Consider the following 27,932-nt stretch of genomic DNA (forward strand, 5'->3'; position numbering starts at 1 on the left):
GCAGTGAAGGAGGAACAGCCTGCAGCTGCAGCAGCAGTGAAGGAGGAACAGCCTGCAGCACCTCTTGCAGCAGCAACAGTGAAGGAGGAGGAGGAGCAGCCTGCAGTACCTCCTCCAGCTGGAGCAGCGAAGGAGGAGGAGGAGCAGCCTGCAGCACCTCCTGCAGCAGCAGCAGTGAAGGAGGAGGAGGAGCAGCCTGCAGCACCTCCTCCAGCTGCAGCAGTGAAGGAGGAGGAGGAGGAGCAGCCTGCAGCACCTCCTGCAGCTGCAGCAGCAGTGAAGGAGGAGGAGTATGTGGTGGAGAAGATTTTGGACCGCAGAGTGGTGAAGGGAAGAGTAGAGTTTCTGCTGAAATGGAAGGGGTTCTCAGAGTAAGTATGAGTCTATTTACATGTTTTTATTAGGGCTGTTGGAACGAATGCTGAAATTCAATTATAATTTGAATAATAAAAAAAGTCAATACTATTCGAATGTGACTTTTTTTATAAATATGTTGGCTAACGTTAGCTAATCTCCCTCTTCTAGCCTTAGCCTATCCGCATGTGTCGCTCATGTCACGTATTATGAACAATAACTTAGCGGGAGTGAGAAACACAAGGCATTGTGAGGTCCAAGCTAACGTTATGTACCGTGCATTAGTACATTACAGAGCTAAAGTTATGTACTGAGTAATGTTAGTATATGGGGGAGTGACAAGCTGCGGCTGTAAAACGCAAGGACGGGAAATAGTTTTAACATGACTTTAAAATCGACATCCACCGAGCCAAAGTGCTTATGTTAACATTAGTTATTTTAGCTGGGAGCTTCATGGAGAAAGCTAAAGTTTGTTAGCTGCCCTACAGTTGTCAGTTAGTGTTTACTTCATATATTACATTCTAACAGCTGTATTCTCAGTAATGAGACAATCTTCAAGAAGGAGGTTGCTTATAAATCATTAAAATAGTAGCTTGTGGTGGAAAATGAATGTAAACAAAGTTGCGTGCAGGTCCCTTCAAGGCCAGGCTGATTTTAGAAGCCCCTCTAGTGGACAGAGCGTGTAACAACAACCACATGCTTGTAATGGCATTGACAATGCATATGCCTAAGTAGTACATATTATTTTACAGTCTGCAATTGAGCAATAAATATTTGAATATTAAAAAGAAAATCAAATGGAATTTGAATGGTATTATAGAGGAAGATTGACAGCTCTAGCATATGATGTATATATAAGTTGCAGACCCGCAAATAACCCTACAAAATGTCAATAGAAAAAAGGAATAATACGAATTGGAGTGAGAATTTATTGCCTAAAAACATAGCCTGAGGATATTTTCTTCTGTCTGCACTCACCTTTCCAGTGTTGATAACACATGGGAGCCGCAAGACAACCTGGACAGCCCCGACCTTATCGCCGATTATATGCAGAAACACAAGGAGAAGGAGGAGAAAAAGGAAGGCAAGAGGCAAGTTGTCAGTGAGGCCTGGGGAGACTCAGAGGAGCGAGGGAGCAAGAGGAAGAAGAAGGAGGAGGTGAGTGAAGGAAAGAGGTTACTCCAGACTGAAGAGGGTTTCACAAATATCTTTTAGATGACAAAAACAGATGAGAAAAGGGTATTTTACAATAACTTTGAATGCACCACAAGGTTTACCTGTTTCAAGTTAAGATAATTAGTTAGGATATATTGTGCAGCCCTAGCTACAGCTGTTAATTTGTGTAAATGATTAGTAGCCTAACTCCTTGAATGGTATGATTATGACTGTTTCAGTTCAGCGCAGTGGTCAGTAAATATATATTTTTAGGCTGCTTACGCATTAGGGATGTAACAATTACCGGTGTAAGAATCAACCACGGTAAAAATGTTGACACTAACAATTACCATTTTCATTTAAAATATCACGGTGGATTACCTCGGTGTGGAAACTGCGTGTTCCCAGCTTCATCCGAGTCTCCTGAAGTTGCCATGCGGGCTCAGTGCGTTTCTTTCTTAAAGTTCGAACCATGTCAGAAGGAGGAGATGACAGCGCTCAGGACATATATTAGCCTTGTAAAAAAAGCCCATATTAACCCTTGCTCTCTCTCTCTCCTGAGATGATTGACCAATCAGTGATGAGACTCATCGCTTTGATCTCCTGCCAATCACTCGCGCTCAGACAGGAGAAGGGGACAGAATGCTGCCACATGTTGATATTCAGGTTGTGTTAGGGCAATTTGCTAGCAACATGCAATCATCATTAAACAGACTAGCAGTGTGGAGCCACGTTAGGGGTGGGCGATATGGACAAAAAATAATATCTTGATATTTTTGGCGATTTTGACGATAATGATAATCCTTTAAAAATGTGTTTTTAAAGGTCTGAGTTACTTAATCACTGATGATGATAATGGGCACAATGTAAGTATTAAAGTAAAAAAAATTAAGACATACAAAATACTAATTGAACTAGTGTAGGAACATTGACCTCTGAGTAAACATTCAGTTGTACACCTCTGCTGTAATGTAAATTGTGCAGCATACAAGCAAGATGAAATCCTAACAATAAATAAAGGGCTCTGTTCTGTAACATATTGCAGACAATCATGTCCTTATGGAAGCAGTCCTGGAGCTGGGATAGGGCAGTGTCAGGATGTATGCTGGGATCAGGAGTAGTTGGATCGGGGGCTATGTGTGCTGGTTTCGTGGTAAATACAATGGCCTGTATATTACCAACAGGGCTTCCAGGTCAGGTGAGCAGTGGTGAGCAACGATTCTGCTGTTGATACTCCATTCATTATGCACAAAAATGCACAGTCCTCCTCCGCCTCTGGTCTTGCCAGAGTTCTTGTCTCGAGCCTGCCGGTAGCTAGCTCAGCATGCTAGCGGCCAACAACAATCCACGGAGCGCCCGGTCTGGCTATGTCCTCGGGGATGTTATGAGCCACCTGGAAGGCTCTTGTAACAGCTATGTTGTATCGTAGTCCTGTATTGATTAGTTCAGTGTGGCTGTACTTGTATAAATATACACTGACAGGAGAGCTGGTAGCCGCTGCTACCTGACTTCTGAACGGGCAACCGTTCAGAAGTTGTTGACATGAGTGAATGTGTAGCGTTCCAATGCGTGTTTTGTAAGTAATTTAAATACTCGATAATGACAATTTGCACATCATTAACACAAACAAATTCTGATAATATTGTATACAATATATATCGCCCACCCCTACTAGTCACTCCTCCTCAGCCTGGCTTTGCAGTCATGAAACGCCCAACGTCAAGATGCTCTTATAAATTCTACTTTTGTGCAATACCACTTGGTAACAACTTGGGTAACTTGCCAAAAAAACAAGTCCGAGACCCGGTGCCTTAACGACCGTTATCTACCGGACCGAATAGCAACGCGGATTTCGGTGCCTTATTTAGGTGCCACTTAAATGCCTGTGCTTCTCTCTGAAGATGGACGTTAGAGGGAACTGAGACAACGCTGCACGGGATGCCAGTTAACACTACACCTGACAGCAGGTAACGTTAGCCTACCGCTAGCTAGCAGCTGGAGTAAACACGGTTAAAATGCTGACAACTAAACGGTGTAAAAGTGTCTGTATTTCAGTCTACAGTCTATAGCTGCCGGTTGTTTGTTTGTGTTAGTGGTTGTTTTTGTTGTTTAAGGCGAGACACGGCAGGCAAATACATTGTTTTTTTATTGGTCAATTTATTTAACACATTTAGGTCTTTATTTTACTACACTTTGTCTGTTTGCGTCAGTAGATTTCACCTAAAGTCAACAAAAGTTGGCGTTCTAAATCATTATGCTACTCCGCCATCGCTGTCTGCACCCTGTCAAGACATATACTGTTATAAAGCTCTCTCTCTCTTGTACAATGCTGTCTGATCCAAATATGGTCATTTCCTTTTTATCAGCAACCAATCCTGTAAAGTAAAAGGGGGGATTTAACTCTAAATGCACAATCTCATTGGCTGATGCCAATTTCTGACGTGATTCGTTTAGAATCATCACGACGCGCTCCAACATTTCCGTGGTAGTTCAGAATGTCAAAAGAAGTGCATCAAAAATGGTCGAAAATCACCTCAAATAAGACGAAAACAGGTGTCATTAGCAAGAAGAGACAGGGGATTACAAACTAAGACTGACAGATTATCAAATGCCTTCACATAGTACGTTGATGTGTCGTTCAGAAAACAGGAGTGTTCAGACAGCAGAGGTAATCAGACGCTCTCTCTCTTTCTCTCTCACTCTCAGCAGTTTACAGATATTCATGGTCTACATGTCATATATTAAATATGTAGGTGTCACATATATAATATTCTACTATAATTACTATGAAATACTAAACAAATCTGTAATTTTGGGATCCTAAGTGGTTGTGAGTCCCTCAGGCTGTGGCAGGCAGATTCATATTTAGCTGTCAGTAGAGCTGCTGACACCTCTCCTAGGAGAACTACCAGCATCTTTTCTGATGTTAACTTTGGGAAGTTTTATTTTTTTGGCTATTTTTCCAAAGTGTAAATCTCTTAGTGAAGATACTTTTTCACAGTGGAGGAGGAAGTGCACCTTTGTCTGACCCAGTTGGTGGTCACTGAGCCTGTCTCTCTCTGACCTGTCTGTCTGACCCAGTTGGTGGTCACTGAGCCTGTATTTAGTCAGGATCCGTCTCTTCTTCGTATCTCTGACAGTGTGAAGATACTCTATCAAATAACAATTTAGTCTACTTTGTTTGCTTTCTCCAATGTTCTAAATATTGGTCTTTTGAATGATTCATAAAATCTCCGGATGTATCACCGGATGTCCAGTGACAGTGCAGCCTGGAGGCACTGGAGGCAATGAAAAGCAGGTTTGAGGCTGCAGCCAGTATGGCTATTTCTACATTCAATGAGGGTGCCTCTGCCATGCTGGCTGTGATGGAGAAATTGTGGCTTCCGAGCACATACTGTCAATGTAATGAAGGATTACAACATGGATAGGATCTCAAAAGCCAATTGTGTCCATTCCATCCATCCATCCATCTTCATCCGCTTATCCGGTGTTGGGTCGCGGGGGGAGCAGCTCCAGCAGGGGACCCCAAACTTCCCTTTCCCGAGCCACATTAACCAGCTCTGACTGGGGGATCCCGAGGCGTTCCCAGGCCAGGTTGGAGATATAATCCCTCCACCTAGTCCTGGGTCTTCCCGAGGCCTCCTCCCAGCTGGACGTTCCTGGAACACCTCCCTAGGGAGGCGCCCAGGGGGCATCCTTACCAGATGCCCGAACCACCTCAACTGGCTCCTTTCAACGCGAAGGAGCAGCGGCTCTACTCCGAGCTCCTCACAGATGACTGAGCTTCTCACCCTATCTCTAAGGGAGACGCCAGCCACCCTCCTGAGGAAACCCATTTCGGCCGCTTGTACCCTGGATCTCGTTCTTTCGGTCATGACCCAGCCTTCATGACCATAGGTGAGGGTAGGAACGAAAACTGACCGGTAGATCGAGAGCTTTGCCTTCTGGCTCAGCTCTCTTTTTGTCACAACGGTGCGATAAATTGAATGTAATACCACACCCGCTGCGCCGATTCTCCGACCAATCTCCCGCTCCATTGTCCCCTCACTTGCGAACAAAACCCCAAGGTACTTAAACTCCTTCACTTGGGGTAAGGACTAATTTCCTACCTGGAGTAGGCACTCCATCGGTTTCCTGCTGAGAACCATGGCCTCAGATTTAGAGGTGCTGATCCTCATCCCAACTGCTTGACACTTGGCTGCGAACCGATCCAGTAAGTGCTGAAGGTCACAGGCCGATGATGCATCATCTGCAAAGAGCAGCGATGAGATCCCCAACCCACCGAACTGCAACCCCTCCCCACCCCGACTACGCCTTGATATCCTGTCCATAAATATTACAAACAGGATTGGTGACAAAGCGCAGCCCTGGCGGAGGCCAACCCTCACCTGAAACAAGGCCGACTTACTGCCAAGAACCCGGACACAGCTCTTGCTTTGGTCGTACAGTGATTGGATGGCCCTGAGAAGAGACCCCCTCACCCCATACTCCTGCAGCACCTCCCACAGTATCTCTCGGGGGACCCGGTCATACGCCTTTTCCAGATCCACAAAACACATGTAGACTGGTTGGGCATACTCCCAGGCTCCCTCCAGGATCCTTGCGAGAGTGAAGAGCTGGTCCGTTGTTCCACGACCAGGACGGAATCCGCATTGTTCCTCTTCAATCTGAGGTTTGACTATCGGCCGAACCCTCCTTTCCAGCACCTTGGAGTAGACTTTACCAGGGAGGCTGAGAAGTGTGATACCCCTGTAATTGGCACACACCCTCAGGTCCCCCCTTTTTAAAAAGGGGAACCACCACCCCGGTCTGCCACCGTGTCCTTTGGCACTGTCCCAGACTTCCATGCAATGTTGAAGAGGCGTGTCAACCAGGACAGCCCCTCCACACCCAGAGCCTTGAGCATTTCTGGACGGATCTCATCACTCCCAGGGGCTTTGCCACTGTGGAGTTGTTTGACTACATCAGTGACTTCCGCCTGGGAAATTGACAATGATCCCCCATCATCCTCCAGCTACTATACTAAATAAATCGAAAACGTGTTAATTGCAAGATAAGCAAAAACGACACGGCATGGCATGGGAGCACCACAGTGATGATTCAGCACCTAAAACATAAACATGGTGGAGTCCTTGATGAGGAGGAAGGGAGTTCAACAGCAGGGTGAAGTCACTACACAATCCTACTTCTGTTCCGTTTTGAAGTGAGGAATGTAACGTCCCTCCAGTAGCTCTTCTGGTGCTGGTATGGTGTTTACTTGTTATCCAGCTGACTTGCATGACAAGCTAGCGTGAGCTCATTAATAACAGTAGTAAAGCAGGGGTGTTATAGTTTGCAAGACTAAAGAGACGTTTTTATTCACTCGCCTTTTGTGGCCCATTCATTTTTCAGTCTGTTATCATGTATATATTCTGTGCTTTGTCCTGTATCAGTCATTGTTGACAAATATATGTGTGTGTTGTACTTTTGAATTTCATTTTAAAGTTCTTTTATAGCACTTAGTCATCTTAAGCTGTGTTTAAATGTGGTGTATAAATGAACTTAATTTGCACTTACTACAATGATGGTAATAATTGAATGAATAAGCTTCAAGTGAACGTGTGTGTGTCTCTTTGGGTTACTTACCTTTACATACAACTATTAAATAAAACAACAAGTATGTATGTAAGTATGTATTGAGTTGATGTAAATTAATGCTTTTGTTTTTTATGCGATTCATCGAAAAAATAATCAACAGATTGATCGATTATTAAAATAATCGTTAGTTACAGCCCTACTTCTGAGTTTGCAGGTATGACATTAGCTTCCTTAAAGGTCCAATATGTAATATGTACTGTAATAAATCCAAAAATGACACCAATGCCTCATCAGATATTAAGGAAACATGTTAAGCTGAAATACTGTCTTTTCTGACAACAATGCTAATCTCAGTATTTTTTCTTTTTGAAATTTACATTCCGTGACGGAATTTATGTTTGTTTTGGCCTGTGTGTTGTTATCAACTGCCCAGTTTGACAGCAAGGCCAGGTTGCCAGATATACCTGTAGAAATGTAAACCCAGCGTGCTACAGCTGTAACATTAGTACAGCCATGAAAGCAGCAAACAAACAGGATCAACGGAGATAGATTCTACCCGACCTAAAAAAGAACTGGCATGTTTTTAACAGTTGCGTGACCAGAGACGTAACAAACCCCTGGTAAATATTGGAGATGTATTTGAAAGATGGAGACAGCTTCGATCCCAAAAGGAAGCAGAATTGGCTTATTTCCTCCTGAACAGGTAAGCATTAGCTTCAGGCTAATTTATCACAGCCACTAGGGATGGGCGTTTTATGTAATTTCAACATTTGTGTACTCACATTGAATTATATAGCTAGAGTACCCAAGCTGGTTACTTGCAAAAACAATTGAGACACAGCCAGTAAAGTGATCTTGACTGGTCCTGGCTAGTCCTGGCTTACGCCGCCATGCTAACTACTAATGTTACCGGAGGACCAGGCAAGCAGCCCATGGCTGTTTACAAAGTGAAGTTCAGAGACCGGAGCCGACAATGGTGAGTTATTTTAAGCCACGAGAGGGGGACTGTAAATCGGGAAGAGAGTACCATGAGTTTGCAGTGTGTTTAGCGATTGTTGCCGTAATTCTAAGCCAATGAAGTGTGTTCCGTCGGCAAGGTCGTGGTATTTTTGGCAGTTCCTACTGTAATTCTAAGCCGAAAAAAGTATGATGGATTGAACAGTGCTCCATGAGATGTTCAAAGCTTTGGATATTTTTTTAATAACCTAACCCTGCTTTAAACTTCTCCACAACTTTATCCCTGACCTGTCTGGTATGTTCCTTGGGCTTCATGATGCTGTTTGTTCACTCTAACAAACCTCTGAGGCCTTCACAGAACAGCTGTATTTATACTGAGATTAGATTACACACAGCTGGACTCTTTATTTACTCTATTTACTAATTAGGTGACTTCTGAAGGAAATTGGTTGCACTGGATTTTATTTAGGGCTATCAGAGTAAAGGGGGCTGAATTATTTTGCACTCCACACTTCAGATTTTTATTTGAAAAACAAATGGAAAACCATGTATCATTTTCCTTCCACTTCACAATTATGTGCCACTTAGTGTTGGTCTATCAAATAAAATCCCAATGAAATACATTTACATTTGTGGTTGTAACGTGACAAAATGTGGAAAAGTTCAAGGGTATGAATACTTTTTCAAGCCACGGTTACTCCTTGAATGGTATGATTATGATGGTTTCAGAGCAATGGTCAGTAAATGTATATTTTTAGGCTGCTTATGCATTCAGGTCCGCGATCGTCGATGCCACGCTTTCTCTTGCTGTTTCATTACAACTTGTAGAATATTTCAGAAGAAGAAAAGTTATTTGTTTCCATAATAACATGTCTGCAACCGGCACACATTTTTCTAAATTGTCATAATTTCTATATATGAAGTTAAAATTGTGAGTAAGAGCAAGTCCAGAGTTTAAATAAGTTTGTTCACTAAGTCTCTGTTTATTTGTTGCTATAGAAACTGAGAAGAGGAAAGGGACTCAAACGTCACCACTGTCAGCACTGTGACAAATTCTTCACATCTGGATATTTAAGGATTCATCAGAGAGTTCTTACTGGACAGAAGCCATACAGGTGTGATCAATGTGGGGCAGCTTTCACACGACCGAGTATCCTAAAAAGCCATCAGCGCATTCACACTGGAGAGAAGCCGTATAGGTGTGATCAATGTGGGGCAGCTTTCATACAACGGAGTAACCTAAAAAGCCATCAGCGCATTCACACTGGAGAGAAGTCGTATAGGTGTGATCAATGTGGGGCAGCTTTCACACGACCGAGTATCCTTAAAAGGCATCAACGCATTCACGTTGGAGAGAACCTGTACAGCTGCGATCAATGCAGGGCAGCTTTTACACGACAGAGTGTCCTAAAAAAACATAAACGCACTCACACTGGAGAGAAGTCGTACAGCTGTGATCAATGCGGGGCAGCTTTTGCACGACAGAGTACCCTAAAAAACCATCAACGTATTCACACTGGAGAGAAGCCGTACAGGTGTGATCAATGTGGAGCAGCTTTCACACAACAGGGTGCCCTAAAAAACCATCAACGCACTCACACTGGAGAGAAGCCCTACAGCTGTGATCAATGCGGGGCAGCTTTCACACAAAAGAGTGCCCTAAAAAGTCATCAACTCATTCACATTGGAGACAAGCTGCACAGCTGTGATCAATGTGGGGCAGCTTTCACACGACAGAGTACCCTAAAAAAACATCAACGTACTCACACTGGAGAGAAGCCGTACCTCTGTGATCAATGTGGAGAATTTTTCGCACGACCGTGTACCCTAAAAAAACATCAACGTACTCACACTGGAGAGAAGCCGTACAGCTGTGATCAATGTGGAGCAGCTTTCACACAACAGGGTGCCCTAAAAAACCATCAACGCACTCACACTGGAGAGAAGCCCTACAGCTGTGATCAATGCGGGGCAGCTTTCACACAAAAGAGTGCCCTAAAAATCCATCAACACATTCACACAGGAGATAAACCTTACAGCTGTGATCAATGTGGGAAACATTTTTCTCTTTGTAAAAGCCTTAAAAGACACCACCAGCTCATTCACACTGCCTCATTGTGAACATGTTTCAGAGCCAAGCTGTTTCCTCATGATAGCTGATAGCTGTGTTGTTATATTCTGATCTTCTCTCCACATTGAAGGCTGGTCAGCAGTAACTTTATCTTTTGAACAACATGGATGTTATCCTAGCTATGACTCCATATTACGCTCCCTCCCGTTTGAAGGGATTAATTCTCAAAATTAGCGTTTATTCCTGTAATAAAATATTTAGATTTCAGGGTTCAACTGCTAGAGCTATTTACCTAATGTTGCAACGAAGGAGTATTTGTTCTTAATTTAAAAAAAATCCCATCATTGTTTACTAAGGACAATCCCATCATTGTTTACTAAGGTGATGTCAAATTGCTGAAATATTTAGTTTATTTTCCCTTAAGACGAAGAAAAGAAGCAAATCTTCATAACTGAGAAGTTTTAATCACAACATTGAACATTGAACAGTTAATGTGTTTAAACTGCGTCTGTGCCGCCGCCATCTTGGGACAAACAACTGATCTTAAAGAAGATAAGTATTTTTGTACTGCTTTTGGATCTTCATGTAAAAGAAATGCTGAACTAAGCAACATGGAATAATATTTCACAGATGAAAAAGATGTACAATATTTAACTATTATGAAAGCGTTGAATTTAATATCAGAAAAGATAATAATCCTTTTAAGCTAATAAGTATAGTGACTGTTCGGATACTGAAATAAGCTAATGCTAGCTTGTGTCAGATGAAGTATTTATTTCAGTAAATAGGAATACCTCAGTGAGATGCTGAAAATGAAGTTTGTTTTGAGTGTCAATGAACTATATATAAATATAAATATAAATATATATATATATATATATATATATATATATATATATATATATATATATATATATATAGTATCCCACAGTCTTCTTCAGTGGATTAGACACATGAGAACAGCTGGTTGTATTCGGGGGGAAGTTTACAAGTGTTTGGCTAATTCTGTTATTTTTAACTCCTGTATAATCATTCATTTGATTAATTTGCTCTGTCTTCTTAAATAAACTGAATAGAACTTTCATGTTAAGTTTCTTACTTTTTTTTATTCTTCTTTATGACTCTTTATCACAAACATTCAACATCAACACACATCTGGAGATAAATGTTTTTTATTGGACAGGAAGGGGAAAACTCTTTTGAAAAGTAAATAGAAAGTCAATTCCTACAAAATGTGCTAAATTGCTAAAACTTAACTCTTGTGTTGTCTTCCCGTCAACCTTGAAAAAAAAAATTCTTTTGACGTTTTTGATGCCTTTTTAAGTTTTTGCTTTTTTCCAACATTTTAAATTGTAAAACTTTTCTTCTACACATTTACGCTTATTTCTACATCCCATATTTTCTGATATAAAACAAAATTAATGAATAAATAAAGGTTAAATAAAATTAAAAAAAATAAAGAATTGCCCCGAAGTCAACACAAGGGTTAACTAGATTGCTGGCATAAAGTTATGATCTACAATCAATCAGTTGAAATAGAAAAGAAATTTAAATATCTGGGAGGTGGTTGGATGAAAGACTTACATGGAAACGTCATATACAGCATGTTGATAAGTAGTAGTTGATGTAGCATAAGATCTACCATAGACTATGGATGTGTAGTTTATAGTCCAGCATGCAAAACCTCTAAGAAAACTTGAGAGGATTCAATTCAAAGCTATAAGAATTGCTTTAGGAGTTATAAAAACAACCCCTACGTGTGCTTTATGAGTAAAATCAGAAGAATCTCCACTCAGGCTTAGGTATGTTAAATTGTCTCTAACATACTGGGTTAGTATTAATAATCCAGCAATTTCAGTTCTTAATGATTGCTGGGAATATCAAACAAAATCAACAGGGTTTGGTTGGAACATCAACAGTATAGCAGAACAATATGGCATTAAAGAACTGAAACTTAGTCCTTCACTGGTTCTAACGCTGCCTTCCCACTGGCATTTGAAATCAACTCCTTAATACGCAATACGCCCCCAGCGGATGTCGTACTACACCGTTGAAAAGTATCGGAAGTGAGTATAATAAAAATGGCGGAGAAACTGTAATGACTGATAAGTGTCTGAATGTACGATTCTCTATGACCTCTCTGATGAGGGCTATATAGATATAAACAGAAAGGCTGCTGCGTGGAGAAAAGTTGCCCAGGACGTTGACATGTCAGGCCGGTTAAATGTGATATAGCAGTATAATGTCAATAGTTTGACGCTTTTGCTAGCTCACCAATTAGCATTAGCAGGTTTGTTTATCAGTACCATAGCAACGCTAACTTCTGCTGGAATTGTCAGATAGGAACCGTCCGTAGCCTGTCGCAAGAGTTACATTTTTTGAACGCATCCAGGTGACCAACTGACACGATTTGTTTCGCACCGCACTCATTCCAACCCGGTTCGGACCCATTTGCATGCGGTCTGCGAATCTCCAGAGGAAAGGAATGACTTCCGGTCGTTTTGAAGCCGTATTGGAGCTGATTTCAACTGCCAGTGGGAAAGGTGGCATAAGTGCTAATCCCCCATGGATTCTTCCATCACCAGAGTTTAACAGTGAACTATTGGAAGGAAAGACAGTATCCAAATGAACAAAGCTTTGCAGCATATTTCCAGGGATGTATAAAAATGTCATTCTATGGAAATGTTAAAAATATATACAGATGGATCAAAAGATCCACAAAATGGGCATTTTGGTATTGGGATATATATTCCAGAATGTAACAAAAGAGATGGATATAGGTTAAATAATGTTCTATCTGTATACTTGAAGATTGAGAGCTCTAATATGTAGAGATTCCATGGCAGCTATTCGTAGCCTAGATACAGGTCACTCATCAAGGGAAGGTTTCATATTGAATTTCTTTGTTAAAGCAGCGGTTATTTCTGATGTTTGATGTGGATGAGAATTAGGAGTTTAAGGGGTCGCTACGCAACCGTTGTGCTAATTATATCTATGTTCATACATGCTAGTTTATCGCCTTTCGGCTCACCCGACTCAGTACGTCGTGTTTAAGCATGTTCTTTTACTACTTGTTGTTAGGATTGTTCAGTACTTTGCGGTTGAGTAAAATAAGAAGTAAGTTGTGTTAAATATAGTTATCTGTACCGCTATCGAGGCTTTGCTAGCTTGAACGGAACATAGCATCCGATCCGAGGTTTTCGCAATAAAAGCATCCGGCCGTTTAGTTAGTTGGAGGCTTTAAAGCGTATCATAGATAACAGGAAGTTTTGTCTAAGTTAGCGGTAACTTAACAGATGGGAGAAAATCTATGAGAATCCCATTTAATAAGCGTTTAAAACCCTTTTCTCTGCTTACATTATTTAAATGATATATAGCCATATTCTGTCTATTGTTTATATCACGTTTGGTCATGTATATTACTGCTTAAGGAGGAATGAGTGTGTACATATGTTTCCTTTTATTCATTTGCATTTTGTTTCTCTCTTTATAGAAACCACACTCAAACTCTCTCACACACACAAGAAAGAGGAAGAAATAAACTGAATAAGAACCATCTTTCAGCTCTTCATTTCATACTCTGGAATGTTTGGCCTTAAGTAGTGGCCGACATACCTGAGTGAACCTGGTGAACCCAGAACTAGCACCTAGACTGAGCGTCTACCTGTTATCTTCACTACACATTTTGCAGCCTAAACAGAGCAGCTTATATTGGTTATATTAGAGAGAGCAACAAGTTAGCAGACAGGTTGCTATGCTGTTATTCAAATAAAATTAAAAGATTTAGTTATTAATATGCACTACACTACTCAGGCCTATTCATTGTCAATGCCACTATAAGCATGTGGTTGTTGGTAGGGTCAATTATTCCCCAAAAGAACCAACCAGGCCTGCCTTGTTGCACGATCATTTTAGCTCAAAGTCTGTTGTTGTTTCCTGTTTTGCAAGGCAAGGAAGATCTGGTAATTTTCTGGTAAATGAACTGTCGTTGATTGAGGCTACTGTGCATGTAGCTTGTAGCTCCAGTTAATGACTTTTGTGGCTTCCATTTTAGTTGTTTTTTCAGTTTTCAGTTCAGTATTTCAGTTCAGTTTGCAGGAGATACTTCACACTCTGAAGTCCTATGGATTGGTTACCTCATCAGCCCTTGCATTTTCTCCATTCAAACAGAACATTTTAATATAGTAAAACATGGTAAACTATAATTCACTCCCACCTCCCATTAGTTCTTCTAACCCTTGTATCAGTATCTCTGTATGTTTCCACCTTTGGTCTACCAAAGGAGCCCTCAGCAGACGTCAAGCTGGCGACCATAGCAGGAAAGAAGGCCGAGGAGGAGGAGCAGCCTGCAGCAGCAGTGAAGGAGGAAGACGAGGAGTATGTGGTGGAGAAGGTTTTGGACCGCAGAGTGGTGAAGGGAAGAGTAGAGTTTCTGCTGAAATTTAAGGGGTTCTCAGAGTAAGTATGAGTATATATGTGTGTGTGTGTATATATGTCTGTCTGACTGACTGTATGTATACAGTACAGGCCAAAAGTTTGGACACACCTTCTCATTCAAATGAGTTTCCTTTTATTTTCATTCTCATTTATATTATATATACATTATTAATAAGGGAAATAATTCCATTAATTAACCCTGACAAAGCACACCTGTGAAGTGAAAACCATTTCAGGTGACTACCTCATGAAGCTCATTGAGAGAACACCAAGGGTTTGCAGAGTTATCAAAAAAAGCAAAGGGTGGCTACTTTGAGGAATCTAAAATATAAGACATGTTTTCAGTTGTTTCACACTTTTTTGTTAAGTACATAATTCCATATGTGTTCATTCATAGTTTTGATGCCTTCAGTGAGAATCTACAATGTAAACAGTCATGAAAATGAAGAAACACATTGAATGAGAAGGTGTGTCCAAACTTTTGGCCTGTACTGTATATATATATATATAATATATATTTAGTGCTGTCGCAACGAATACCGAAATCCATCCATCCATCTTCGTCCGCTTATCTGGGGTAGTGTCGCGGGGGTAGCAGCTCCAGCAGGGGACCCCAAACTTCCCTTTCCTGATCCACATCAACCAGCTCTGACTGGGGGATCTTGAGGCGTTCCCAGGCCAGGTTAGAGATATAATCCGTCCACCTAGTCCTGGGTCTTCCCCGAGGCCTCCTCCTAGCCGGACATGCCTGGAACACCTCCTTAGGGAGGCGCCCAGGGGGCATCCTTACCAGATGCCCAAACCACCTCAACTGGCTCCTTTCGACGCAAAGGAGTAGCGGCTCTAGTCCGAGCTCCTCACGGATGATTGAGCTTCTCACCCTATCTCTAAGGGAGACGCCATCCACCCTCCTGAGAAAACCCATTTTGGCCGCTTGTACCCTGCAGCCGACCATGAATGCCAAAATTTGAATATAATTTGAATCGTAAAAAAATCAATACTATTCGAATGTGACTTTTTTTATAAATATGTTGGCTAATGTTAGGTAATCACCCTCTTTTCGCCTTGGCCTACCCACTTGTGTCACTCATGTCACTTCTTATGACCAATAACTGAGAAACACAAGGCATTGTGATGTCTAAGCTAACGTTATGTACCGTACGTTAGTACAACATTACAGAGCTTTGGTTATGTACTGAGTAATGTTAGTACAACATTACGTAACTAAGGTTATGTACTGAGTAACGTTAGCACACGGGGGAGTGATAGGCTGCAGCTGGAAATCTCAAGGACGGGAAGTATTTTTTACGTGACTTTAAAATTGACATCCACCGAGCCAAAGTGCTTATGTAAGCAATAGTTAGCTCATTCTTGTTTTCAAACTGTGTCGCGAGGTATAGTAATGTTAGCTTAGCTGGGAGCTTCATGGAGAAAGCTAAAGTTTGTTAGCTGCCCTACAGCTGTCAGTTAGTGTCTACTTCATATATTAGCTTCTAATAGCTGTATTCTCAGTAACGAGACAATCTGCAAGAAGGAGGTTGCTTATAAATCACTAAAATAGTAGCTTATGGTGGGAAATGAATCTAAACAAAGTTGTGCAGGTCCCTTCAAGGCCAGGCTGATTTTAGAAGCCCATCTAGTGGACAGAACATGTAACAACAAGCACATGCTTGTAATGGCTTTGACAATGCATACGCCTAAGTAGTACATATTATTTTACAGTCTGCAATTGAGCATTACATTTGATTATTATTCAAATATTAACTGAGTGAGAATTTATTGCCTAAAAACAAAAGCCTGAGGAGATTTTCTTCTGTCTGCACTTACCTTTCCAGTGAAGATAACACATGGGAGCCTCAAGACAACCTGGACTGCCCCGACCTTATCACCGAGTACATGCAGAAACACAAGGAGAAGGAGGAGAAGAAGGAGGGCAAGAGGAAAGTTGTCAGTAAGGCCTCGGGAGACTCTGATGAGCGAGGGAGCGAGAGGAAGAAGGAGCAGGTGAGCGAAGGAAAGAGGTTACTCCAGACTGAAGAGTCCCAGAAATCTAATCTCAATATTAATAAATGCACACAGAGGGTTTCACAAATGTCTTTTAGGATTTATATATAAATGACTCTCCACATTGCAATAGTTGTTAGAATAATTTCATTATGAAGAATAGACAGAGACCACTGAAGATATTATAAAGTTAGTTTTACTTGCAAGTAGAATCAGTTTACAGTACTCACAACACAAGTACAGAAAGTGACTAACGAGCAGCCCCCTACATCGCCATATTTATGAGTGAAACATAATCACAATACAAAGTTGATGTTGTCAGTTGTTATCTGGTCAGTTTAGATGTTGTCTCCTCCATCGGGTCAGAGTCGATGACATCCCCCTTATCTGGTTAGAGAGACGCATATTCTGTCCTCAGGCTCCAGACATGATAGCCAGTGGCTCCATGTTATCTTGTGGAAGAGCAACAAGTATAATATGCAAACCGTTTCAATATTAATGAAGATAGTAGAATGCAAATCATATTTCTAACAAATATGCACATGCATATACATACATGCAAAATATTAGGGGTGTAATGGATCCCCAAACTCATGGTTCGGTTAGGATCACAGTTTTGAGTCACAGATTGGATACATTTTTCGGATCAGCACAAAAAAGTGAGGAATTTAAATGATTTATTAAAAATGTAATAATAACATAACAATAATAACTTTCACCAGTAAATTGCTGTTAAATGACAAGAACGGATGAGAAAAGGGTATTTTACAATCATTTTGAATGGACCACAAGGATTACCCGTTTCAAGTTAACACGAGCCAGCCCGATAAAGGATTTTTAAGGCCGATTTTGATACAAATATTATGATATTCCAATATATCGGCCGATATACATAAAAAAAAATCCAGAAACGTGTAACAAAACAAACAGATTTCCCTAACATTAGTCATTTGTAGTTATTTGAGTCCTGACTAAAATAATGATAATGCAGTTTAAAAATAAACTTGTTTGTTTTATTGTCTCAACAGAACATCAAAATATATTAAAGCTCTGATAAATAAAATGTATAAAATTACAAACTTAAGATATGAAACTTAAAGTCCTTTGAACAAAAACAAATCGAAGAGTGTTACTAACAGGGACGTTGTAGAGCACCCTCTGGTGGACAAACTATGCAACGCCAAGTCTCATAACATGGTTGAAGGGTGTTTTGTCCGTTTTAATTGTATTTTTTAAATATTAATTTATCGGTCATTATAAATGCCGATGCCGATAGTTTGGAAAATGCCTAATAATGTGATATCAGCCCGCCGATGTATCGGTCAGGCTCTAATATATTGTGCAGCCCTAGTTACAACTGTTAATGTGTGTAAATGATTAGTAGCCTAACTCCTTGAATGGTATGATTATGATGGTTTCAGTTCAGAGCAGTGGTCAGTAAATGTATATGTTTAGGTTACTTATATCATTCAGGTAGTCCGGCATCGTCTGCCACGCTTTTTCTCGCTGTTTCATTACAGCGGCCGTGTTTCTTCTTTACAAATAATGTGTTTCACTTCATCAAACTTCCATAAGAAGCTGCTGCTCCTTCTGTGTAAAGTATGCACAACGCATATTCTCCATTTTAGCATCAGGAAATCTATTATCGACCTCACGGTCTGTTGAGGAAAGCTGTGAACGCGCATCTATCCAAATTACTTCAGCCTGACTCAACCTAGTCGCTCCTCCTCAGCCTTTTAAAGATAACTTTAATGAAGGAATGAGACTGGAAAAATAGTTCTTTATTCAATCAATAGTCACAAAATGAAAACCAAGCACTGAAAGGTTGTGCCACAACCTTAAATGACTGGCTTCTCTCCTGTATAACTAACAGTTACTTATTCCATATGTATGGAATAAGTAAATGTTGACCAGTTGTTTTGTACTTGGATTTATCATTGTACAGTAGACAGAGAGAAATAAATCTTATTAGGAGCCGAGCGCCAACAGCGGCGAAGACCCTATTGAAACTGATGGAATTCTTCCTTTCCTTTCCTTTTCTTTCCTTTCCTCCAGCAAATTAATTGCCTTTTTGTGGGGCTTAACATATTCAAAAACTCACCAAAATTGGCGGTTGCATCAATTCTGGTGAAACTTTACGTATTTTAAGGGTTTCGGGAATAGGCGCACAAAAATGGCTTGCTAGCGCCCCCTACAAACTTTAAAAAATGTAGCCCCTGCAGTACGTTTACCCATGAACCCCCTACAGCCGACTTCCACCGGGTAACTGACAGCTGACCACCCAGCCTCTCTGCATTCGGGTGTGAGGTCAAAGTACTGGTCTTTTTTCCTCTCAAAGGCTGCCTCCATTCCTCCCTCCCACGGGACAGTGAGCTCTGCCAAGATTACTGCCCGGGCTGTGGCAGACCAGAGAATGATGTCTGGTCAAAGGTTGGTTGTGGTGATCTCTGTTGGAAACCTGAGCTGCCGATCAAGGTCCACTCTCAGGTTCCACTCACAACTGCCTGCCAGGGCTGATCTCTATGGCTGCGTGATGTTAAGGGCCCCTCCTACCTCTCTGATGAAGTGGATTGGCCGCCTTGTGTCGGTGATAGGCTCTCCCTGGCTGTTTCTGCTCTGCGTACCTCCAGGATCTCCGCCAGCTTCCGCAGGACTCGGTCATGGTGCCACCTGTACCGACCCTGGGTCAGTGCTGTTTTGCAGCTTGACAGGATGTGTTGCAGGCTCGCATTTGGGGCATTGCAGAGCTGGCAGCTCTCCTCTAAACCATACCACAGACAGAGGTTGCTGGGGTTTGTGAGGGTGTCATAGGTGGACTTTATGAGGAAACTCAGTCTGGCTTGGTGGCTCTTCCACATGTCGGCCCAACCTATGGTCCTGCTTATTACTCCTTCCCAGGTCATTTGCTGTCGTTGGCTAGGGGCTTTGATCTGATAGTTCTCTTCTGTCCTGACCACCTCGGAAATCACTAGGTCTTTCCTCTCCTTCCTTTTGGCTTTGGACCATATCTTCGGAGCAGTCCCCCACCCCAGGCCAGTTCTCCTTGACTCTGTCCTGACAACAATCTCTTGGTGTTTCAGCCTGCTGATAGCCTGGTCGACTGCTAGTTCTGCCCTCCACTTGCGACCGGTTTGGACTGGGGCTTTAGTGTTCTGCACAGATGGGTCCGACGAGTCCCTCAGCACTAGGACAAGCCTCTCCTTCTCCTGGCTGTAGCCCAACAGGATTGACTTCAGTGGCAGTTGAAGTGCATTCCTCCAAAACAGGCCAACGCTGGAGAGGCTCCAGGGTAAGCCTAGCCACTTCCTGATGTAGTTGTTGGCTTTTGAGTCCATCTTCTGCAAAGTGGAGGTGGTTATCTCACACATCTTTAGAGGCCACATTAGCCGCCTGTATAAGGTGAATTTGGTAGCACCAGATCTTGACTTTACCTGGAAGATGACTATTGTTGATCTGTGTCAGACCTTCGGTGAGTTGTAACATTACTGTATTAACCATGTGCTTATCTGAAAAGGCAGCCGTATACAGTTTCCCAAGGCTCCGGACAAGTTGTTCTGCCTGTGTTGGAATCTTCTCACTGTTCACTATGAAAGAGATGTGATCATTTCTGGCTCCTTTGCATATAGAGAGACTCAGGGACTTACACGGTTTTATCCTCATCATGGCCCAACTAAGGAGTTCTTCAAACCTCGTCATTAGCTGGTTGGTCCAGGCTGCTTTTTGAAGAAGGGTGGTTACATCATCCGTGTAACTCTGCAGGGCTGGCAGTCATTGGCCTGAATGTCCTCTCATCTCTCGGACCATCTGTCTCCCACCGATAAGGATTTCAAAGACTGCTGTGAAGAGGGTGTGAGAGACTGAGCAACCCATTGCAATGCCTTTCTCAAAGTGGTGCCAGCCTGTTGTTGCATCCTGTGTTGTGTAGCAAAAAGGTGGAAATGAGGTTCCGAATACGCTTGGCCCTTCCACGTTTAGAAGTACATTGCCTCTAAACTGGTTGATGTTGCAGGAATTCTGTTCTTTTGGGATGAAGGTTGTCACTGCTCGGCTCCATTCTGAGGGGATGTTCTGGGTCTTCCTTGCTACTTTTATCAGCCTCCAGAGTAGCTTCAGCACCATAGGGCAGTTCTTATAAACCTTGTAGGGCATGCCATTGGGACCTGGTGCAGAGGCAGACCTTGCCCTGTCTACCACTATCTTGACTTCAGTCCTTTTTGGGTGGTGTCGTGTCAAATACGAGGGCTGACTCATGCCCTGGCGACCCAAGCGTGATGTTCTTTTCTTGGTCGGTTAGCTGGTTCTTGATGTGTTCCTCAAGCTCCTCCTCAATGGCTTCCAGCCTCCTGCTCTTCTCTTCCAATAGGCATCGGGCATATCTCAAAGGATCCCAAAAGAAACTACTTCGCTCCTCTTTCTTGCTTCTTCACTTTCGGATCCACTCTGCCCTTCTCAGTGTTGCAAGCCAGCTTCTGATCTGGTCACAGAGCACTTTCAGACACTCCTTTTCGTTCTCATCTGCTTTTTGCCAGGACCTCCTAAGCAGCCTCCTCTCGTTCACAAGCTTGTAAATCTCTTGCTCATGCCTTCCCATCTCCCTAAGGATGTTCTTCCGCTAGATTACCTCCCCAAACCTCTATTTGGCCTACCCATAAACAATGCTGCCAAAGAGGTTTAGCTTGGTGATTGTGCTGCCTCGTGGCGAATTCTCAAGGACGGTGTGCAGATCTTGGTAAAAGCTTTCACAGGCGGCTTTTTCGATGGATTTTGGCCATTTCACTTTGGCTTGCCTGGTTGGTCTCCCTCGCTTGTCTTATGGGGTTGCTGCTGGGTGTCTCTGCGTGATGCTCACGCTCTGGGCTGTGCACCTGTTGTGGACTATGGGCCTGCTGCTTGTAATGCTGCTCCACCTCCCTGTGATCATCCACAATGGTGAACAATAAATTATTGTATGAAGAGTCGAAATTGTGAGCAAGAGAAAGTCCAGGGTTTAAAAAAAGTTGTTCACTAACTCTCTCTCTCTCTGTTTTTTCTTTTGGTATAGAAAAGAAGAGGAGGAGAGGGACCGAAATGTCACCACTCTCAGCAATGTGACAAATCCTTCACAACATCAAACTATTTAAAGATTCATCAGAGAGTTCACACTGGAAAACACCTTTCCCCCTTTTCCCCAGGCCCCCCCTCCCCCCCCCCAAAACCACCCAAAAAAAACACACCCACCCCACCCCCCCCCGAGAGAAGCCTTACAGCTGTGATCAGTGCAGGACAGCTTTCACACGACAGAGTAACCTAAAAATACATCAACGCATTCACACTGGAGAGAAGCCGTACTGGTGTGATCAATGTGGGGCAGCTTTCACACAACAGAGTCACCTAAAAAACCATCAACGCATTCACACAGGAGAGAAGCCGTACAGATGTGATCAATGTGGGGCAGCTTTCGCACAACATAGCCACCTAAAAATACATCAACGCACTCACACTGGAGAAAAACCGTACTGGTGTGATCAATGTGGGAAAACCTTTTCTGAGAGTTGTAACTTTAAAAAACACCAGCGCATTCACACTGGAGAGAAGCCGTACTGGTGTGATCAATGTGGGGCAGCTTTCACACAACAGAGTCACCTAAAAAACCATCAACACATTCACACTGGAGAGAAGCCGTATGGCTGTGATCAATGTGAGGCAGCTTTCTCACGCCCGAGTTACCTAAAAAACCATCAACGCATTCACACTGGAGAGAAGTATTACAGCTGTGATCAATGTGAGGCAGCTTTCACACGACCGAGTCACCTAAAAACACATCAACGCATTCACACTGGATAGAAGCCGTACTGGTGTGAACAATGTGGGAAAACTTTTCAGTGATGTCTTTTGCCCTGTTGGAATCAGTTTGAAATTGTTGCCAAAATGCTGTGGGGATAGTTCTTCATGCTTTCATCTAGTTCCAGTTATTGACATACTGAGGTGATGTCGGCGTAAATGAGTTGACATGTTTGTAGTATTCCCACTGGTGTAGCCTATTCTCGTGTAGCAGATGTGACATACCGTTGTTTTAATCCACCACTCTCTTGCCATCACCCTCATAACTTACAGGGAAACCAAAGTGGCTCCAAACACCAGACTTGTTGGTTATTAGAGGATCTTCTAAATCTGGTCTGGTAATAGTCACATTAACGTTACTAGCCATATTGCAACGAGCTAGTTCAGCATAGCCTTTCTGACTGGGGTAGTGTTTTTCTTTGGGGGTGGGAGGGGCAGACAGCATGTTGCCTGTTACGTCGTTTGGGTTGCTTTGTTGAGTGCAGCGGCACTGAGAACATTGTATTTCACACATTTTAAGCTCTTTCTTTTCTAAAGCAAATAGGATTAGTCCAACAAATTGTTCGGTTTTACTGCGTACCTAATCGAAAGCCTTATACCGAACGGTTCAATACCAATATGTGTATCGTTACATCCCTACTTATTTGTGTTAAATGAATAAGTAAAGGAAGATAGAGATCTGAAAAAATTGCGGTGTTAATCTTGAATGCTAAAAGACTGATGCTACAATGCATTTGCTGGCTTGAATGTCAATGATAGATAGAGTCCTTAAATTGTCACATGTCAGACCTGGTGAAAATTGAAATGTTCTGCAGTGGTCTCCCTTAACGTCCCCTAATACACGCCATGGTTCAGAAAAAGTTTTTTTGACGAGAAGGTTCACAAATGAAAACAATGACTTCATAACATCAGATAATTTAGAAAAATATCTATTTACATATTAAACAAATTAGACTAAAAGATGATACAGATAGAAATTAAAATATTGCAACACTATGCAGCATAAGACACAATTTCAGGGTAGTTATTAGGGCAGCACAGTATGAGGAAAATATGCCCCAATGTTGTTGAATATCACAATAATGAATAAATAAACATTAAAATGTACTCAGTTCTGCCTTTCTGCTGCTTAGTATTCTGCTAAAATACAACAAATTGTTCGTTGAATTTAAGACAAATGAAAGGAAAGCGTAGCCATGGTGTGCTTTGTCAATTACATTTTATTTTGCCAAATGTTAACAGCCTTTCTGCTGCTTAGTATTCTGCTAAAATACAACAAATTGCTCGTTGAATTTAAGACAAATGAAAGGAAAGCGTAGCCATGGTGTGCTTTGTCAATTACATTTTATTTTGCCAAATGTTAACAGTTCAACAGATAAAATACCCATAATACAATACTATGGAGGTGGTGATGGCGCAGTGGATATGACGCATGCCTTAGGTGTGGTAGACCCGGGTTCGATTCCCGCTGCGATACATCAACCAATGTGTCCCTGAGCAAGACACTTAACCCCTATTTGCTCCAGAGGTATGCGACCTCTGACATATGTAGCAATTGTAAGTCGCTTTGGATAAAAGCATCAGCTAAAATGTAATGTAATGTACTATACTCCATACAGAAAATTGCATGTTATTATTAATCTCAACACTGTTTCCTTCTACGTCCTGTTAAATCACATAAGACTAGGGCTATCTACAGTAAATTCTTGTTCATTTTTTTAAAGTGTTTTATCCATATTTTTGGGGTTCCTAAACATAGCCTACTGTTCTGTACTATACATGTCCTGTTGCACTCATTATTGAATGTTTGGTACCGAAAAGCTGCGACTACACTGCATTGCTGGCTTGAATGTGAAAGAAGGATAGATAGATAGTAGAAGATTCTTTAGCATTCACGAAATTTGGTAGGAACTACTTCGCATTTTGGCTCGACCATCGCATGGTGGTTCTATAGCACCCCATTATTAATTTTAGCCTTTGACTGTTGGCGCACAAATCAAAAGCTGCGGGCCTTGTGAGACTAAATGACAATTATGACCATGCATGTTTAGGGGCTCCATAGCGCCCCTTAATGCACGGAATGCTTCGATTTGGACATAGTTGCTCTGAAATTCAATAATTCCTCATAATTTCAGACATATTTACAATTTGCTTTCATTAGCTCCGGCAACAGAAGTCAGCCATTTAAAATGTTGTACTACTTACTTCTTACTTAGGCATTTAGATTCCCATAGGAACATAGGCCAGCGACGAAGCTCTTCCATCCTCTCTGCTCTTGGGCCCTCCGCTCCAGATGTTGCCACGTCAGCCCTTCTTCATCTCCTGTTCTGTGGTTCTGCTCCAGGTGGTTCTCGGTCTGCCTCTCTTCCTCCTGCCCTGTGGCTTCCATGTCAGCGCTTGTTTAGTGATTTCTTTCTTTCTCCTGAGTGTGTGCCCTATCCACTTCCATTTCCTCCTCTGGATTTGCATTTCTATTGGGTCTTGTTTGGTGAATTCCCACAGGTTGGCGTTAGAGATGGTGTTGGGCCAGTATATTCCTAGGAGGTGTCTGAGGCACCGGTTGGTGAAGGTCTGCAGCTTATTGAGTATATTGGTGGTAATTCTCCAGTTTTCTGAGCCATAAAGTAGAGTGGTCTTTACGTTTGAGTTGAAGATTTGCAGTTTGGTCTTGAGTGACAAGTTTTTTGCCTTCTAAATATTGTTTAGCATGTTGAATGTTGTCCTTGCTTTTCCGATCCTGGCTAGGACATCCTGCATCTGTTGGTGTGTGTGAGCCAGTAGTGCCAGATCATCAGCGAACTCTAGATCTTCTAGCTGCTCGGTCAAGCTCCACTACATGCCGGTTTGTCTATTGTTGGTTGTTTCTTTCGTCACCCAGTCTATGGTAATTTGGTCTCCGCAGGATCTGTTGTTCCTGAAGCCAGCCTGGTTTTCTCTCAGTTTCTCATCGATCCCCTTCTGGAGCAGGATATATTATTTAAATGTTATTTTCTCTAGTTATTGTTGTTTTGATAGTTAAACGTATTTTGTCCTTTGTGGACTTTTCATTTAATGATCTATATTTTACAATTTATATTCACGGTTTGTATTTTTTGTGACTGGTTTTAAATCTGTTGAGGTCTGTTCAGACTGAAAGTAAAGACACTGATGATGTAATACAAAGTCAGAAAATAGAAAGCAAACAGCTGATTTATTAATCTGACTTGTAGAATAACGTCAATGATTCAATTGTTTTAATTGTTTTGGAATGTGGAACAATTTAATGCCATTAAATAAAACAAGGCCACACACAGATTATTAGTGACTTGATTTGATGGATTTATTCTTCCTGTTGTGTCTGTGTTTAAACTGCTAATTAAAAGGTAAAGTTTCCATCCACTAAAAGTTGTGTTGTTGCCGCTGACAGACTCAGATTATTATTCTAAGTGTCTGACAACATGCGTCATCTGAGAGGGGTAGTACCATTGATTTATTCCAGTTGATAGAGTCATGTGAGACATGGGAGAATCTGTTGAAGACATTGTGACAACCATACTCTGATAAATGATGTTGGGGCAGCTTTCACAGCGGTGTGGCCGCAGTGTTTCTACGGTTTTATTACAGTTTTTTTCCAATTGCTAAAACTAAAACAATTTTGTAAACTAGGCTGGTTTTATCAAAATACAAAACCACACACCCAAACTGCAAAATACCTCATATATATCCTGCAAAATGAAGTACTGCAACCAAAACTACATCTAGCATTATCAAAATCAAACTTTTGCACCAAATGGCACACACTTCATTTATTTTACCAGATGTTTGTCTAACAAACTACACACTGTTGGGCATCATGAAAAGCTCTCTCATCTTTAGTATTCTTTACTATAATACGAAAATAGTTCTTCAGATTGTTCACATGCACAGAAATATTTGCAGATACACACACATGCTGTTGAAACATTTTTATTTTTTATATTTGACCAAACAAGTCAGTGCAACATATGCACAGCAGATATATTTACATTGGACTGAACAAAAATATGCTCACAAAAAACAGTCAACTGAAAAAGAAAATTGCAGAAAAAATATATAAAAAAAACAAGAGACATCATAGTGCTTACTTCCTGATTGAAGTGGTAACAATGAACCATTGAGGTGATTGGCCAGGTGGAACATCTATTGGCCAATCAGCTCATGTAATGTCATTTTGAATGGCATGTGACTTTATGTCAGATTGTTGTGTCTTATCCAGAGCACCGTGTTCAGTTCATTTAAAAAGTGACATTTTGAATTGCAAAATGTGTGTAAAGCAGAACATGTGTTTAGACTTTTGGAGACTTGAGAAGATGTTATTTTGTTAAATAATTGTGCTATGCTTGTCATTGTAGTGTGTTAGCAGTTGGAAAAACTGTAATGGTAGCAGAATTAAACTCCTCCTCCTCCTCACTGATCACCAGTGCAGCGTTTCCTCCTGTAACTTAATGAGATCACAAGATTCAGATCCTGACTGGGAACTACTGGGTGGAACGATGCACAGAAAGAAGAACGCTGCTTTCACTCCAAGTCCTTCTGCAGTTTGAAGACAGACTGGGACTAGAAATGAGATGAGGCAGATAGGTAAGAGTTGAGTTAGAGCAGCAGAGGAAGCAGCAGCCATCTTTACTGATATCACACACAAAACACACACACACACACACACACACACACACACATACACACACACACAGAGCACTGACTGACCTCAGTCTACTTTATGAACTCTTCTCTCTCTGCACCATCCCACTATTTCTACCCTCATTAAGTAACAGAAACCCTTTGACCTGTTTGTTGGTCATTGTTATATTCTATATTTATTAGGGATGCAGCTATATTTGGTTCCTAATAGTTAAATGTGTATGTAGATCTATCTGTGTTCATCTTTATGTCTGATTCTGTCTTCCTGTAAACACATGTTCCTAGGATGGTGAAGGCAAGCTAGTCCCGCCTTACTCTGCCTCTGATTGGCTTACCCTGGTATTCTCACCCTGACCCTAACCAATCTCACTTCTCATGCCTAAATCTAACCAATCACACTGAGAAAGGCAACGAGTACTAGCCAATCAGAGGCAGAGTGGGACTTTCCTTTGCCATCCTAGAAAAGTATCACTTATTACTTTAATAACACTGGAGACTTTGTTATTATTATTATTATTATTATTATTATACAGGCCTATCATCATAATAAATAAAATACATAACAATATAACATGAATACAAAATAATAGCTGCACAATGAAAACCAATCAATCTAATTAAAAGAAGTACAACAAGTCAACATCTTACTAGGTGTCAAAGGCCACAGAGAAGAGATGGTTTTAAGACGGGATTTAAAAACAGACAAAGAAGAGGCCTGTTTAACGTGCAGAGGCAGATCCTTCAATATTGTAGGAGCCGCCACAGCAAAGGCACGGTCTCCTCTGAGCTTCCACTTAGTTTTAGGCACGCTCAGGAGCAGCTGATCCTCTGACCTGAGAGAGCGAGTGGGGATATAAGGGCTTAGAAGCTCCGAGAGGTCGGGCGGGGCAAGACCATTCAG

At 41.6% G+C, this 27,932-nt stretch overlaps 1 pseudogene; it reads left to right on the forward strand.

The window, feature by feature from the left end:
- Nucleotides 1–323: 323 nt before the first annotated feature.
- LOC120572950 lies at nt 324–23,884 on the forward strand (annotated as a pseudogene).
- Nucleotides 23,885–27,932: the final 4,048 nt, after the last annotated feature.

This window comes from Perca fluviatilis, chromosome 14 (genome assembly GCF_010015445.1).
Source record: "Perca fluviatilis chromosome 14, GENO_Pfluv_1.0, whole genome shotgun sequence".
Lineage (NCBI taxonomy): Eukaryota > Metazoa > Chordata > Actinopteri > Perciformes > Percidae > Perca > Perca fluviatilis.